Source organism: Suncus etruscus, chromosome 3 (assembly GCF_024139225.1).
Source record: "Suncus etruscus isolate mSunEtr1 chromosome 3, mSunEtr1.pri.cur, whole genome shotgun sequence".
Taxonomy (NCBI): Eukaryota; Metazoa; Chordata; class Mammalia; order Eulipotyphla; family Soricidae; genus Suncus; species Suncus etruscus.
Genome location: NC_064850.1, coordinates 123,610,871 through 123,629,532, shown reverse-complemented (window position 1 = coordinate 123,629,532; position 18,662 = coordinate 123,610,871).

Here is an 18,662-nt window from a genome sequence, read left to right as displayed (position 1 = left end):
AGCCTTAGTTACATTTATTAATAAAATTAAGAGCTGAGAGATGTCAAGCATATTTTGGAATAACTTCAGTAGACCTTATTACCACATCTTAAAAATCATTTGATTTTTATGTAACACTGTACCATGTGGAAAATATTTGATAATAGAGCTGATGGAAATATCTGGTCTTTTTTGTTGTTGTTTGTGTTTTAGATTTGTAGATAATTTTGTTTTTACATTATATGGATAAATTGCTAACAGCAATGGCTTTTTAAAGGGTATTTTAAAAGCCAGCATAATAGCAAACACATCAGTATTTGTTGTTTTCAAAGGAACATTTTATTCTCTTTTATTCACTAGCAATAATTTATTTTTAACTGGTCTCGTTGCTATGGATATACATTTAGATTAAGATAACAAAAATATTATAAAAATGTCATTGGAAAAAACAGGAAGTTAATTTTACTATATTACTAATAATATACTTGTGAAGACCATGTAAATTGTCCAGGACCTAATAACTCTGTAAAACTAGTGTATGGTTCCAAATAGTCATGTGATTTAATGCAAAATATACAGCATAGAATACAAGAGTCTCATCAAAAATAGTGCTGTTAGGGGCCAGAGAGATAGCATAGAGGTACTAGTCAAAGGAAGCTAAAATGAGTCTAAGAAAGTCTAAAAAAGTTATTGGACTGGAGAGATAGTATGGAGGTAGGGTGTTTGCCTTGCATGCAGAAGGATGGTGGTTTGATTCACGACATTCTATTATGGTCCCCTGAGCCTGCCAGGAGTGATTTCTGAGCATAGAGCCAGGAGCCCTGAGTGCTGCCGGATGTGACCCAAAAACCAAAAAAAAAAAAGTGATGTTAGTAATATAGGTATTTTTAATAAATATATGAATAGCTATATATGTATAGTCAGTTATTAACATTCACTTTTGATTGTTGTAACAACAAACATTACCATCTAAAAATAATAGGAGGAATGTAAATTCCTTTTCTCCTCATATAAATATAAATTCCTCACTTAAATGGGAATCTATAGTGATAATGGGCTTTAAAATTTTTGATGGCTAGAGTCTCTGGTTTATAATTTTACCTTTCCTTGTTACTCATAAAAGTTACTCATAAAAGTGGTGTTTGGATAAAATGGGATATAATCCATTCCCCCACTAGAAATGCAGGGAAATCTCAAGGCATCTTTTTTGTCTTTCTTTTCAGTGAAATGCAGATATAGGGATTATTCCAAACAAAGATACACATTGATAAATATTGCTTCTAGCTAGTGTTTTGAGTTTTAAGGTAGCTGTCCATATTTGTATTGCTAAAAAACGTTTTAGAAAAATATTAGTCTCCCAAATACTGTTTTTCTTATGAAACACGATACTGTTATGACTGGGGTTGAAACAAATATTTATTATTATCGGATACCTCTGATAAAATACAATTAGAATAATTCAATGTAATATGTTTATCAAAATGGATAAATACATGGGAATATTAGATCCTTCTCACTTTTTCTTCTTCTCATTATCCCTTTGCCCTTTTTGCTTCCCAGTTATTTAAATACTTTAAAAATTAATTAGCATTCAACTGAGATAAAGGAGCAGGCAAACTATTATAAGACAGATGGATTTTTTTAAGTTTATCATGAAACCAAAAAAATAACCTAGATTTTAATTGTCACCTTTGACATTTTAATTTCATGAATGATAGCCTGTTGTACAAAAGGATATTTCAATTAAGAAAAATCTCTCTTTTTAGAAGAAATTTTTATCAAAAAATAATTCAGTATGGTCATTGCATTCTTCTATGTGTCCAAGTCTGTGGCTGATTTTCTCTCACTGTCCAGAGAGTAATGACAGAGGAAGATACCTCTGCATCACCAGTGTTGCAATCAGCTTTTAGTTTCTTTCCCATTATCATTTTCCAGCTTTTATTCTCTTTCCACTCACTGCATTTCAATTCCAACAAAACGAAACAATGGATTATTCTCCCAGAAGTGATTTAGGGGATATTTTTCCAGAACTGTTTCATGAACAGAGACTAGGTTGAAATGAATGGTATTTCATGTGGAGATTTTATCTCCTAAATTCCATTTAATCTATTTTTTCAGTGACTTAGAGGACTGCCCAAAGTATGAGCCATACTATGCTATAATACAGGATTCCTCCAATTCTCCTCATGATTCTGTCATTTGCATTTCATATGATTTGAATCTTTGTTTTCAGCTGCACAGATACTTAGAATTGTCATATCTTCTTGAGTTTCTTGAAACCTTTTATTATCCTTCAATGTTTTGGCAATTATTATGACAGTAGACACATATTATTTGTGATTCTACCTGTGAAAAACCCATATTTATTTGTAAGCCTGGAATCAATACTTGGGAGGCATTCTTAGTACTTAGCAGACTTATTATGCTATAAAAGAATGAGATTGCCTGACACCCATGGTTGAAGTTGCTGTTAGGCAGTGTGGCTACTATCTTTTGATTTTATGTTTATGCAGAAAGGGGAGAGAATGGAGAAGCAAACAGGGAACTCCACAAACAGATAGCTGGGGTATTACATGCCAGCTAGACACATTTCAGTAGGCAGCTGCAGCAAGTTTCTTAATAATATAGAAACTTCTTTTAGGGTATAAACTTAAATGCATTGTCAAGGTAAACTGAAGTTGTAAATGAAGAATGACATGGAGCTATGTGAGAAAGTTGTGTGAACATGTGTGTAAAAGACCTGTGATAAAAGTAATGGCTTACCATGGCTCATTTATTTGTGTGTGTGTGTGTGTGTGTGTGTGTGTGTGTGTGGCATCTTTAGAGAATATTATCAATGCAGAAGAGAATGATTCTACGTCTTTTTCTATTATCTAGTATGTGATGAAGATATCTACTCTTTCTTTCTCATAAGTGATCATATTCTCTTGCCTAATTTTTTCCTTTAAAGTGTATTCATAATTTCTGTTTAATTAACCCATCCAGCTTTTTAATTATTCCATATTTTATGCCCTTTTTATCCTCCTCCTACTTTCTCCTTCTTTTCAAATGAAAATAATTACATTTCATTCTAATTAAACACTTATTGGCATTGCAATTATTGAAATACTGGTTTAAAAGCTAACATTTTGTAATATCTTCTTATTTCCTCTCTCCACTCATACCACTATATTTTTGATTATTGCTTAAATATGCTTTTATTTAAACTTTGGTTTCTTACTATTGTTTTGAGGCTTGCTGTCAGATTGAGAATATATTTATCTTTAACGTAGTCAACTGCTCTATCCAAGTAGTTTTAGTACTTCTCTGTTATTCTTAAAGGTTATTCAATATATTTGCTTTATAATGTTAAAATGATACATTATTTTATATTGCATGTATTATATACAATATACTATATATTATAAAAATAGCCATTATTTTGTTTTGGAATATATATAATATATTAAATTACATTATATCACATAATATATATTGTATTGTACTAAATTGTATATAAATATATATTATATATATTTTGTTTCTTTTCGGCCACACTCTGTGACACTCAGGGGTTTCTTCTGGCAATGTGCTCCTGGCTTAGGAGACCATGTGGGATGCTGAGGGATCAAATGCGGTCAGTCTGAGGCTAACGCATGCAAGGCAGATGCTTTACTGCTTGTGCCACCACTCCAGCCCCATATAGATAATATATATTATATTTTTGTATTAATAGCCATTTTTGTTTTGAAGAGTTAATTATTGACTGATGAAATATTTCAAATGGAAAATGTCATTTATGACATTTATGTTGTGACTTATTTCATTGTGAAATCCTGAGTTTCTCCCTATTATTTATCATTATATTTATTGTTGAAAGTTCATTGAACTTTATTTTCGTGTCAGTTGGAAAACTTTATAAATGTTTTGTGAATAATTTTTAATTTTGTGAAATATTTTATTTCCTTTTTTTTTAAAAATATTTGATTATGTGACTGCCTTTGTTCTGAAACACTTTAAGTGTATAATTATTTGGTATCTTGTATATGAATGTATTCTAACAAGAACATTTCAGTTTTATTTATCTTTATTTCTTAATATCTATCGTATATCTTTTCCTATCTGATTTAAGGTTTTTATCTCTCCCATGTTCTTTATCAAATATTAATTAATATATTACTGTAGATTATTTGTCTATATATTCTCTGAAGTTAATTGATTAATTAACTAATTAGCTAATTAGTTAATTAATTTTAGTAGTTCTATATCATCGTATATATTTTCTCACATTTAAAATATAATTGCCAATCTTATTATTTCTAAAAAGTTGACCTAGAACTTGGAAATGAAGAAAATATACTAGGATAACTTATTTCTTTAAATATAAAATTTTATTCCATAATTTTAAACAATGCAATGTTAGAAAAACAAAGGACAATTCTAATACATAGTGAAAAATTGGGATGATATCTTAGTGTTAGGCAGATCATGTAACTAATGAATCCCTCACACACATCTACACCCAATTTCAAGATCTGTGTTTTAATCTTAAAACATAACAATGGAGTATATTTGTATTTCGGAAGAAAACAGGTAGAAAGTTTATTAAAGTAAAAATGGGTAAAAAGAGACAATGAAATTTTCTGAACTCTGGTACCAATTTACTAAAATGGCACAACTCAAGAAAACCCACCACTATACTTAGGTCTTAATCCTGATTTAGTGCTCTGGAGGTGACTTGTGGTACTGTGGTATGGCGTGGGCAAGGCAAATACCTAAACCACTGTACTAATCTTCTGGCCCTGATGAACCATTTTAACTACATTTTCTGGGGATTAATCATGTTATTCACCATCATTCTGTATTCATTTTGTACATGTTATATCTTAATATAGGATGTTACAATAATATACAAATGTACTTGAAGAAAGTTTTTAATGTTGGTATATTTTGAATGTTGTTACATTAAACTTTTTTATATGAGCTCATAAAACATCACAACAATCTTGTTAACTTTTTGGTTTAATTTAAATATTTACTTTTCCTTTATTAGTTTCTTATAGCAATACATATATGAATAACTAATTTATTTATTTATTTTTAAAAATACTCTTTTCCTTAATTTCTGTGATAGAACATTTCTTTTCATGGATGTTCCTCAATGTATCTCTGAACTGTGGTTTTGCTGTTTGTGTGTTCATGTACATTTCTTTAAGTCATAGGTTTTTTAAAATTAGTTTTAATTAGTGTTAGTAGCAATAAAATTGAAGACAAAATTTATGTAAGGAAATCATAACTATAAAAGCACTATATTTTAAGAAGTGTATTTTTTATCATCTCATTTGCCATTAAAATAGTGCTCATATCTTTGTTAATTCAGTAGCAACTAAGATTAAAATAGAACTAAGCAATTGTCAACATGTAATAAGATCAGCTGCTATATTGACAGATCAAAATGATTGATAACCTCTAAATTGGAACTTTACACCATGAGTAAACTCCTATATTATTAGCCAATCAACAGCCAAGGTAACCCATCAAGACAGAAAAAGAAAGTGTTGTTAATTATGCAGCAACAGTGGAGCTATGCATCACTGACCTTTACAAAACTTTTTTTTTATCACTGGTTCATAAAGCATTTCAGCAAAGACATAAAAAACAAACAACAAAAGGTCATTGTTTTAGACTATTTTTCATAAATGATTAGTGGAAACGAAAACTATCTTAGTTCTGCATTTTTGCAATGGTTTACAAATGGTATTCTTCAGTTAAAGTTCCTCATAAATTTTGTATTAAGAGTAAAACTAATTAAATATACAGAATAACAAGGGCTCCATTCTAAAGCCCCTTGGATAAGCCAGTAGGATAACATAAACCTTTGATGGGTTTGCGTGTTCAAAGAAAATTGCCCTTTCCTTTTTAATGCGAGGTCATAGATTTTCAGGAAAGAATGCTGTGCTTTCTCTGAGCACTTTAACAAAATGCAGATAAGTTAGTTCATGAAAGTTTTTAGAAGCAAAAAAAAACTATTCAATTACAGATGGATTATAAACCAGCGGCTTTATCTAACATACCTATAAATAAGCACCTGCCTTTTTGACATTCTTGATTTGATAATGTTTTATGTCATGTATAACAGCTTACTTTCAGATACTGTCCTTGGCCCTGGCATAAAGAGAAGACGAAATTTTAGTTGCTATAGCTCTTGTCATTGGCATCCTATCATCGGAGACTTCTTTGAAGTCTAAGTTTTGGAGTGTTCTGCTTATGTTTTCCCCAATGAACTTTATGGGTTTGGGTATAATTTCAAGGTTTTATTCTAATAAAAATAAATGGCAGTGCTTGAGAAGAAATTTATAGAATTTGAGTTCATACAACACTGACCTCTATTTTGCTAATCTTCTTGAAAACACATTGAAAAAAAGAAGGCATTACCAGGTTGATAGAAAAACACCCAGAGATTGGAACAGTGTGTACCAGTGAGGATGGAATTTAGCACAAAGGTATAATATTTGTACATCAAATTTGTAATCTCTCTGCCAGGGGTGATCCCAGAACATAGAACCAGGCATAAGTCCTCAACATGGCCAGCTGTGTTCTTCAAGCAAAACAAAGGTGGCATCTGCCACATTGTTATGTTCTTCATAAAGGTTTAAAGTCAAGATTTCAGTGAAGACAAGATAAACTTGCATGATCTGTGGTTTCTTGGTGAAAAAAGGAAGGGAGGAAAAAAGGCAGAACAAACTCCAGCAGACTCCAAGTAGGAATCAAAGGAGGCCAGTCACTTTGAACTGTTGCATAAGACCAGGTGGGAAACAGAATGACAAAGTAAAAAAATAAGACAGATTATTTAGCATATGATATGTGTGGTGTACAGGGGATAAATAAACATTCACATTAACTATAAGATTGAGGTCTTAAGTCTCAAGAAGAATGGGAAGAAACTAAAATGGTTTAGACACAGGGTGGTTTGGAATTGAAGAAAACATTAACTTAGTGTTATATGTGTGACCTATGGAATATAGAAGCAACATATATGCTGTTAGGAATCTGCAATCAAGTGCTCAGAGACTGCAGCCAATATAGACCAGTTAATAAAATTTTATGAGAGCCATTAGGAGGGAGATGGAGAAGTGGTATCCAGGCAGATCCCAGGCTTTGCATTATCTACAAAAATGAGATGAGAGGAGCAAGAGAGGAGCTGATTTAAGCCTGAGCCTATTGTCCACCATTCTTTTTTTTTTTAATTTTAATCAAAGTGGATTACAAATCTTTCACAGTAATATTTCAGGTACCTAGTGATAGTGAATCAGGGGCATTCCCCCCCACCAATATTGTCCTCCTTCTACCCCTGTTCCTAACATACATCCCATATCCCCCTCTTTTAACCTCCAGGCTGTCCACCATTCTTAACACCCTCTGTCTCCCAATCATAGCCTAGATATATTATAAATAACTAGAGGACACTAATACTCTCTTACAGTCTCAGAACCTAGGGTATAACACATACTTTAAGAACTATATGAAGACCAATTGTTCTTCCATTTCTCTGAAACTGTAAGAAAAACAGTGATCTATAAATTTGGGTAGTCATATAGAAATGAATACTCCTATAAGATTGGTAAGATTGGTAAAATGCTTCCAAAATTATCTCTGCACTTGAAAAATAGATCTGTTCTTTGTATATAAAATAGCAATAATGTCAATAGATGGTATATCAATGTATATAATGTATATAATGTATGGTAAATTCTTGTTGCTCAAAATAGTCTGGGCATTCTAGATGAGTTCTCAGTTCTTCAAAGTCCAATTCTTTTCATAACTACTGATCATTTTAAGATCTCCTCAGCATAAAGTGATGGGATTTGATTTCAAGCTTACATTTCTCACATTTCTTTCTGTAGTCTTTTATCTGTGAATATATTGGACAGTGCAGCATTTTGTTCATTTAAAGTGCAAAGCATGTGGATTAGATACATGTCCAGATTGCAGTTGTAGCTGTCATGAAAGCCTCTTATATAGATCAAAGGTTTATTCTTTGGTGGTGAATCATTAAGATTTGTTCTCTGCAAGTTTGATGATGAGTATAAGCTTTTCTTCTCTAAACTCACCCCATCTGCCTGAGCTTTCCCGGACTACTCCATAGACCTTTGCAGTGAGGCCTAGTCTCCTTTCCAGTCATGTCTTGTCCATTAGTTTTGATTTCTTTAAAGGGAAGCAGAAACACTTTTGAAATGTTTGGCCTGCTCTGAGCGAGGCTCTTTTCAGGCCAACAGACTCAGCTGCTCTTTTGCATATGCTTTCCACACTTCCCGGCTCACCACTATCTATCCTGTTGTGTAAAGGAGAGATTGTTCCTGTGCTGACAGTTAGATGCAGGGTTATGGCCTGCTCCCCAGCTCCATGTTATTATCATCAAGGTGACAAGAAGCAGGGGGCTGAGGGAACTGGTTAGCGCCAGCATCTGCCTGGCCTTATTATGCCTTCCAAGGTGAGCATGCCAGTGCTGAAGAATGTAATTAGATTGCTTCAATGGCAGTGGTGCCAAGGTCAAAATCTTGCTTTCCTGTTCTTAAAAGGAACTTTAACGTGGAGAACTTTGTTTATGAATTTGACCTCCTCTCTTCTTACTCCAAAGTTTCTTTTAAATAAAGCTTCAACACAGGTGTTAATTCAATATAGATTTTTAGATTTTTTTTTCACTATTTTACTCTCTTTAATGCATGCTATGCTGTACCCTGAAGGCCTGCAGCCTACTTATTTTATATTTGACTCCTGTACATTTGAAGACACCAAGTGTGAATGTAGAATACATTGGGAGATGCTTTGAGGTAAAGCAGCACAGATTATTAAAAATAAATTTAATTAGCAAATGTGAGATTCCTACCAGTTTTATTCTGAAAAAGACTACGCGCATCCTTCCATTAAAGAATCCTTGGGTCACCTTAATTATCTATTTACAGCTCAATTACTCCAACAATTTTCTTATTGGAAATTTTTATGAGTCATTGGGAAACAAAATACTTAGTCAACGACACTTCTTTTTGTGACAGTGAGGATACCAAGATTATATTGCAAAATATTATAGTTTAAGTTACTGGATATAATTTAAACACCTTTTACTATATAATTAAGAAATCATGACTTTGGAAAGGAGTGATTAAACACTGGATATATTATTTTCTTTACATGCAGTCAATCTGAATTTTATCTCTAGCACCCCCTAGAATTGCCCAAACCTACCAGGGTGATCTCTATGAGCAGAACCAGGAGAAAGCCCTGGGCACTGTTGAATGTGGCCTCCCCAAACAAATATATATGTTTGTTTATTTATATATTATATATAATATATATTTATAATTTATATTAGATATATATACATATATTATATATTCATATATGTATATATACATGATTGTCAAATATACTGTAAACACATATCTAGTTAAATATAACATCTATTGTGTATCTCTGCCTGCCATTGTGAAGATATGAATTAATATTTTGTTCAGATTATATTAGTTGGATGATGGGAGTAGAATTTTAATATATTACAAGTCATGAAGATGAATGACTAATACAGGGACATTATTAGAGCAAGTCCATCCTTATATTTGGCCATCTGAACATATAAAAAATGGGATAAATACAGACAAATTTGAAAAATGTGCCATGGATATTAAATCTATAATGTGAGTATTGGCAAGTAATTTGTTTAACAATATTGCACTTTTAAAAGCAAAATGCAAAGAAAGTATTGGGATAAAAGTAACAACAAAACATGAAAGTATTGGGCAGGAGACAATCAGTTGGACATGGCATTTGTCTTGCACATAGACAACCCAGGTTCAATCCCTCACACTCCAGATGATCCTCTTAGGCCAATTAGGAGTGATTGGTGAGCCCAAAACCAAGAGAGACCTAAGGATGGCTGATTGTGATCAAAAAGCAAAACAAAAATCAAAAACAGAATAAAAAAATTCCACATTGATTTATATAATTAACCAGAATGTGTTCTAATATTTACTTATGCTTACAAAACTGAATATGCATGTTTTAATGCATAACATAGTGACAATAATGCTAAAACTTATGACCCTGATAGACAAAATTACAGCACTTCACTCTTATCAAAATATCCTACTTCCTAAAGCATTGTCTCTACATTAACTCTAGTCTCATTTTTTTTTCTCACGCCCTCTCTGTCTACAGCTTGTTTATTGGTTTTAAAATCAAGGTCACCAATATATTATCAGTGCTGGTGTCTGTGGCATTTTCTATATCTATGCTGTGTGTCGCATGTATTCCTCAAGCCTTATGTGTAATGAAATATTCACCAGCTTAGAGAAAGCTAGAAAAGTCCTGTTAGCCAATGACTCGGAGAAAGTGATTTATAGGAAAAAGAAAGCTACAGATACTCCCTAACTCCCTAGTTGTGTGGCTCATAAACTTCAACATGACACTGTATGTGTTGACAGTGGGAGAGATTAGAAAATAAGAAAACTCCCAACTCCATTAATTTGGGGCACCTATAACAGAAAGGGCCTGCAAAGATGGACTGTGCCAATTGGCTCTCTTTGTTCCATTCCCTTTCCACCATAGTCTGTCATTAATAAAATCTTACATGATGTTCTCCCTGTAGTAATAAATGTAATGAAACAAATGGTTCTTTATGTAAAAATATATAAGCTACAAAAAATAAAAGATAATTCATCTTTAAATGTAAACCTGCAAGCAATACTTCAAAACAAATATTTCATATGTATAGTCATTGCTAATATTATTAACTTTTTATTGTACATTTTTTTCAGTAATTTTGGCAAAATTTATTTTGTTGTGTGTGAGAACCTATTTGGAAAGAAACGTATCTGGGACTTTGAAAGTTATTTTTTGTCTTATTGATGTTTTTGCGGTGACCCACATTGGTAGGTAATTCGGGTACCCCTATATTCAAGGTCATTCCATGTGGTTGTGCATATTACTTGGTATTCAGGCATGTGAACCATCCTTTGAAGTTGCTGACTTGTCTTTCTCCTCTTAGATCTTAAGCTTCTTTTAAACTGGAGTGAATTTTCCAGGACAATTCTAATCACCACAGATTTTGTTCTAAACAGTGATTTTCCTCCTTTGGTCTTATAAAGGAGGAAGACTTGACAAATGTCTGATGTAAAGGGTAAAATGTATAGACTTTAGATCCTTATAGTCATTTTCAAATATTTTTTGAAAAAAAAAACACAGAAATTTAGGTAAATTATGATCTTTGAGTATTTTTCCAGTTTTAGCCAATAAAAAATCAATTACATAAGATATTTACTTTAACATTTATCAAATATGCCTGGGAATAATTATTTATTTAATATAATGAAAATATTTTAGCTTTAGTATTTATATCTTATTCAAAGAATAATAGGAAGAAACTCAAATTTCTACAATTTTAGTTCATGTTGTTTTTAAAGAATAAATAAAAACCTCATAAGAACATTATTATATGGAAGAAATTCATAGTAAGCATAATTGTTTATTTTATATTTCCTTTACTTTGATTTATTGAGGAGAGTATCAGCAAAATACCAAATGTAGTACAGATATAATATTTTTCTGACTTAAGTGTGTGTGAGTGTGTGTGTGTGAGAGAGAAAGAGAGAGAATCAGAGAGATAGAGATAAAGACAGAAACAGAGATAGCGAGAGAAAGAATGAAAGAGAAACCATCATAGTAAATATAGTGCATGCTGCTTTGCAACTTAGAAAAATATTTACTGAGTTGAATGGGGTGAAATAATAGGACAGTGGGTAGGGTTCTTGTTTTGAAAAAGAAACACCTGGGTTTGATCCCCACCATCCTAGATGATCCCCAAGCACCTCCAATTCTTAAATGTAGAACAAAGAATAATCCCTGAACATTGCTATGTGTGGGCCACAAACAAATTTAGATTATTTCACAAGTTGGGGAGTGGGCGCAGAGTTATAGCATAGTGGGTAGAGCATTTGCTTGGAACTTGGTCAACCCCAGTTTGATCTCTGTCATTCTATCTGATCCCAGGAGCCTACCAGGAGTGATTTCTGAATGCAGATCCAGGAATAACGCCTAATCACTGCCAGATATGACCCAAAAACAAACAAACAAATAAAAACTATTTCACAATTTAGGCCAGAGAGGTCAAATAGTGTCTTAAGTATTAACAAAAAAATCACATATAACCTAAACACAGAATCCAGGAATGAATACTGAGCACTACTGAACATGCACTCTGTTGTCAAAAGTACCCCACAATATGTGTGTGTATATATGTATATATCATATATATGTATATATATGATATATATATCATAAATTGTTGAGAATAGACATATTTGATACATTCCAACTTCATTTTACAAAATATTTTCTTTTGAAATTTTATTTTTAAAACTTTTATGAAATTTAGGTTACAGAATTTTTATTTTCCCATTTTATGACTTTTTTACTTGCGCTCTTACTGTTATTTATGTTCATTTGGAATTAACTTATATTTATATATAAATATATTCATCTAAAAAGTAAATAGTCATTTAGGAAATGTTTGATGGTCTGTTCATATAAACCAGGGGTCTCAAACTCAATTTACCTGGGGGCCCCAGGAGGCAAAGTCAGGGAGAGGCAGGACCACATAAGGGATTTCACAAAAATAAAGTCCTCAAACATCATTATTAACAGTTTTAATTATTTCTTCTGAAAATGAATAGAACATTGAGTGAAGATTATGAACAGTTCTTCTGAACATGGCATCTTTTGCCTATTCTTTGCTGCCAGAGACTTGACAGCGCTTCTTCTCACAAATCTGAACCACATTTGGCTTTAGAGAGGAAGCAGTTGAGACCCTCAATATGGCTTGAAAATGATCACCATTAAGTCTAGACCTGTATTTTGATTTATTGAAGTTCAGTGTGGAGAATAACTTTTCACACAAATATGTGCTCCCAAAAGGCACATGGTGCACTTGAACATTTGGGAAAGCTCAGAGAAGCTGGGGGACAATTCTTTCAAAAATTGCCCATGCATGTCTGCTTTGCAACTAATCTCCCTGAACTTGGCTTTGAGATCAGAGTTGCATTGCAAGTCAATAACCTCCATTTGAAGCACAGGAGGCATCTTGCACATCAAAGAAAAAGGGGTCCACAAAAATTTGGAAAGTGGCTCTGTGCTTTTTGAAGTCTGCAAATCTGTGATCAAGTTCCTTCTCTTGCTTAAAAATAGCATCAACATATTTCTCACCACTGAATGGTATGCCTGCATCCACAAGTTCCTTGCATGCTGGGAAATGGCAAAGGTTTGTCTGAGAGAGCTGGGATTTCCATAACACAAGTTTTGTGGAGAATGCTCTCACTTTGTTATAGGGAGCACTGAAAAGCTGCCCCAGGCCTTGTAACATCTTGTTTAATACATTCATCTTATGTGTGATGTCAACAAGAAAAGCAAAGTCCATGAACCATTTGTGATCAATCAACTCAGAAACAACATTTCCATCCTTCTCCATGAAGACTTTCACGTCTTCTCTCAACTCAAAACATCTTTTCAGGACATTTCCCCTGCTGAGCCAACATACCTCAGTGAAATAGAGCACATCATCATATTCTGACTCCATTTCCTCTAAAAAAGCATGGAACCTCCTGTGCTTTAAGCTCCTGGATCTGATTTGGTTGATGTATTTCACAACAACAGACATCACATTGTCACACGGCAGGCATTTACTGCAAAGGGCCTGCTGATGGATAATGCAGTGAAGAGCAATGTCCTTCTTTACACCCTCCTCTTCAAGTTTTTTTTGAACAAGTGCCACCAGTCTATTTATCCTCCCTGTCATCGATGGCACTCCATCGGTTATTATTCCAACAAACCTCTTCCATGGCAAACCTGCATTCTCTATGGCATCACACAGATGCCAAAATATCTCATAGCGGTTTTCTGGCCATGCATTGGAATTATTGTGTGCAGGTCCTCTGTCAATTCAAAATTGCAATCAACACCACGGACATAAATTGTGAGCTTCACAGTGTCTGTTCTATCTGTGCCCTCGTCAAGAGCAACTGAGTATGCATCAAAACATTTGGCTTCCTCAACTGATGATAAATGTCACTGGACATGTCAGAAATGCAATCTGCCACAGTATTGGCAGAAAGGCTGATTTTGCTAAACTGATCTTTCTTTTCTGAACAGATAATACTTGCAGCCTGTAATGTGCATTTTTTTTTAACAAACTCTCCTTCTGGGCCCGGAGAGATAGCACAGCGGCATTTGCCTTGCAAGCAGCCAATCCAGGACCAAAGGTGGTTGGTTCAAATCCCAGTGTCCCATATGGTCCCCCGTGCCTGCCAGGAGCTATTTCTGAGCAGAGAACCAGGAGTAACCCCTGAGCACCGCCGGGTGTGGCCCAAAAACAAAAAAAAACAAAAAACAAAAAACAAAAACAAACTCTCCTTCTGTGAATGGTTTCCCTGCCTTAGCAATCATCTCACTAACCATGTAACTAGCTTCGACTGATGCAACATTCTCTTTGGTTGCTTTCTTAAAGAAATCTTGTTGCCTCATTAGACATGCTTTAAGACTGGCAACCCGCGTGGCTCTCTCATTTACTTGATATTTTGCACATTCCTCAGCATGTTTAGTTGAATAATTGCGTTTCAAGTTGTATTCCTTGTGCACTGCAACTTTCTCTGAGCAAATAAGATATGTGGGGATGCCCCTGTGCTCAACAAAGAAATACTGCATCTCCCACTTTTCCTAAAATTGTCTGTGCTGGTCTTCAATCTTTCTCTTCATTGCAGGCTTTGATGAAGTCATGATGAAGGTATGATAAAATCTAATTCTGTAATAAACTTCTCTCCCTTAGGCCTCCGATAATGCAAGGGACAGCAGGCAGGAGCAGCGGAAATGACCTCTGCACTAGTTGCAAAGTATTCATGATTATTCGCTTACCGAATATTCACAATAAAAAATCGCATTAGTAAGAAAACAATCGCAAAAAATCGCATTAAACAGTCGTATACCCCAAACGGAACTGCTCTGGGTATGCGAATGTTTAATGTAATTTTTTCTTACTAATGCGATTTTCATTGCGATTGTTCAGTAAGTGAATAATCACAAATACTGTGATATTTGAAGGTCGGTCGTGGGCCACAAAATGTTGTACAGAGGGCCGCGAGTTTGAGACCCCTGATATAAACAGTGCTGCCACAATGATCTTTGATGTAACTTTATGTGCAATATGTGATTATTCAGGAAATAGTCTAAAGATTGAGAAGCATATATTTTATAGTTATTTTAATAGTAACCTGCACAGGGTAAGACTATATAGAGAAAAGTCCTTGTAGTCCCTGGAAGTTTCACATATTCTTACTTTGAGATTTTCTTAAAGCATGTAGGAAATCTGGCCATTGAAAACTTCCTCTCATTGAACTCTTTTTAGTCAGCATTTCTGAGTTATCACAATAAAGACTGACGTACTCCAATATTCACTACAGTCATCCATAAACATAAACTTTTTGGATAAGCTCTATTATTAACCTGACCACGAAAATTCTCAGCAAAAAAAAAGATGCAGTATAGTCTTATGACAACAAAAGTATGTTTGTTTATTGACAAACTGATAAAATTGAGACATTGACAAACAATTTCTGTCTGAAGCAATAAAAATAAATCCAATGACAACAAAGTTAAATCCTCTTACATTACCTGATAATGGCTTCTAGCATTAACTATTCAAAATGCCATCACCTCTCTACTTAAAGATTCCAACAAGCCAGATAATAATTTTTTCAGCATGTTTTCAGAGCGACACTGGACAATGGTGTTATTGCAATACACACTCAAATAAAAATGCTCAGCACTACACAACTGTACATGATAAAAAGGAAAGAAACCTGCACCATCCAATTGAAACTGCATTAAAAATTTAGGTGAACAGAATTGGAATATAGCCAGAAAAGGGGGTGAATTTAGTTTGCATAGAGACATAATGGAAAAACTAACCACTAACACCAAATACCAACCACAGTTATTGATCTAACTTTTTCACCGAGTAATCATGTTTTACATAGACTTAATATTGAATAGATTACATGTAACAAGTACTATAATAATGAATATTTTGAAGGGTTTGTCTTTTTTGGTTTGTTTGTTTTTGGGTCACATCCTGTGATGACGCTCAGAGTTTAGTCCTGACTATGCGCTCAGAAATTGCTTCTGGCTTGGGGGACCATATGTACTTCGGGGTATTGAACCACAGTCTGCCTAGACTAGTGCAGGCAAGGCAGATGCCTACCGCTTGTGCCACCACTCTGGACCCAAGGGTTTGCCTGTTATAAAAACTTTATTAAAATGACTGTGATCTACAGAGTCTTTCATAGTTGAATTTCAGATAAACAATCAATATACCCAGAAGGCATCCTATACCATCACCCTTTGCCCCCCTAGCCTGCAAGTATAGCAGGCCTCTTTAAATTTAGATTGTTAAAGTTTAGATTCCTTGATTCTATTATAATTGACTGGCTTAGATAGGGCTTTCCTTTTTATGGCAATTTTACCAATGATAAATTTATACAGAAAGAAACTGCCTAAGGTTATGGACCTTAAATTTGTAGTCCTCTCTCTATTTCTACTAATGTTATTTTATTAGTTAGTGATTAGTTTGAAGTGGGATGACACCACTTTTATTATAAAGGTTATCACAAATGGGACACATTAAAGTAAAGCTTTAAAATTAAACATGCTTGCCATCTATATTTCCATTAGATTTTTTCCTGTGATTTATGCTCCATGAATGAATACATGAATGTTGAATATATATAGTAATGTTATTTTGAATATAAATATAATTTATTATATATGATATTATGTGAACACATTTTCAAAGACCAATAGATAATCTGGAGTACCAGTGATTTTATAGACCCACATCTAATATTTTGAGAAATTTTTGACATTATTTTTTATCTTCCTGACCAATCCTAAAAAGTATATAATCTCTGATAACAAAGGCCTTGCTTATTTATCAAAGCTGTAATTTTATAATGAGACAATAACTCAAAGTCATGTTATTTAAATCTTTCAAGATAGAAAATAAAAGCTCAAAAATTATGTGATAAACTTTGGTTTGCCTAGTACAAATTAAAAGTTGGCCTCTCATTCTTTGAAAATGTTTTATTTTGTGAAATATACATTGGTCTATTATATACTAAGAAGCTACCCTGGAATAAAATTCTAAAGAACAGAGGAATCTGGTCCTACTGTGTTACTACCAATAGGGAGAGACTGTGTGTGTTGCCTGTGCCTGTTTCTCTACTGTTCCTCTCCTGAACCTCTCCTAAGTGGGCTGAGAAGGGCCCAGCAAAATCACTCTTCTATGTTGCCCAGGTTGAAAAGCCAAGGACTGAGTCCTTGAGTAAAAACCAGCATTCAGCGGTAACTTACAGAAAGGCAGATCCCTTTGTCTGTGAAGTCAGGTGGGAGGAATCTGGCCCTGCTGTGTGATTACTAATCGGGGAGACTGTGCGTGTTCCCTGTGTGTGTTTCTCTACAGTTCTCCTGAACCTCTTCTGAGTGAGCTGAGAAGAGCCTAGCAAAATCGCTTTGCTTCACTTCATAGCCACGTGCTCTTTCTAATGAATGAACCCCAACACAACGCACAGAAAAAAAAATTACACTACAAGCATGACAATGGGGATACCTCACAGGCAAACAAAAAGCACAGAGAATAAAAATGATAGCTCTGATAATCTAAAAAATACCAACCACCTGATTAACCTCTCAGATAAGGAGTTTAGAATAGATATATGGAGATGGAAATCAAAAAAATATATAGCTCTAGCTAAACAGAACACAAATACAAAAATCAGAAAACTCCAAATCTGAAATAACAGATCAGAAAAACACAGTGGCTGAACTAAAAAGCTCAATGGAAAGCCTCTCCAGCAAAGTAACAGCAGCTGATGTGAAAATCAGTGAGCTAGAAGATAAAATGCAGAACAACTCCATACAGTAGAAGAAATTGAAAATAAAAACTTTAAGGCAAAAGATTAGACAATGGAAAAAGTACTCAAATAATGTGAACAGATGAAAATAGAAGTCTTTGATAAACTCAACAGAAACAGCCTAAGAATCATTGGCGTCCCAGAGGCCCAGGAAAGATTTCCACAGGAAGAATCAACAGTCAAAGACATCATCACAGAGAAACTCCCAAAGCTAAAGACTGTATGAAATCAAATCCAGCATGCCTGAAGAGTACCAGCTAAAAGAGACCTGAAGAAAAACACCCCAAGACATCCTAGTCACAATGACAAATCTTACAGATAGAGATAGAATATTGAAAGCATCAAGTACAATAAGGAAAATTACATTCAAAGGAGCATCCCTAAGACTTACAGCAGACATGTCACAAGAACCTCTCAAGGCCAGAAGACAATGGTGGGATATTGTGACAAGACTGAATGAAATGGAGGCTTCACCTAGAATAATGCACCTAGTCCAAATCACATTCAAGTTTGAAGGAAGGATACATAGTTTCAAGGATAAATAACAGCTCAGAAACTTTACATATGCAAAACCAGCCTTAAAGGAAAAACTGAAAGATCTACTTTAAGAGAAGACAGACCAACAGACAAATCAAACTTATACACAAAATGACATTAAATCCTATGACAATTATCTCCCTCAATGTCAATGGACTA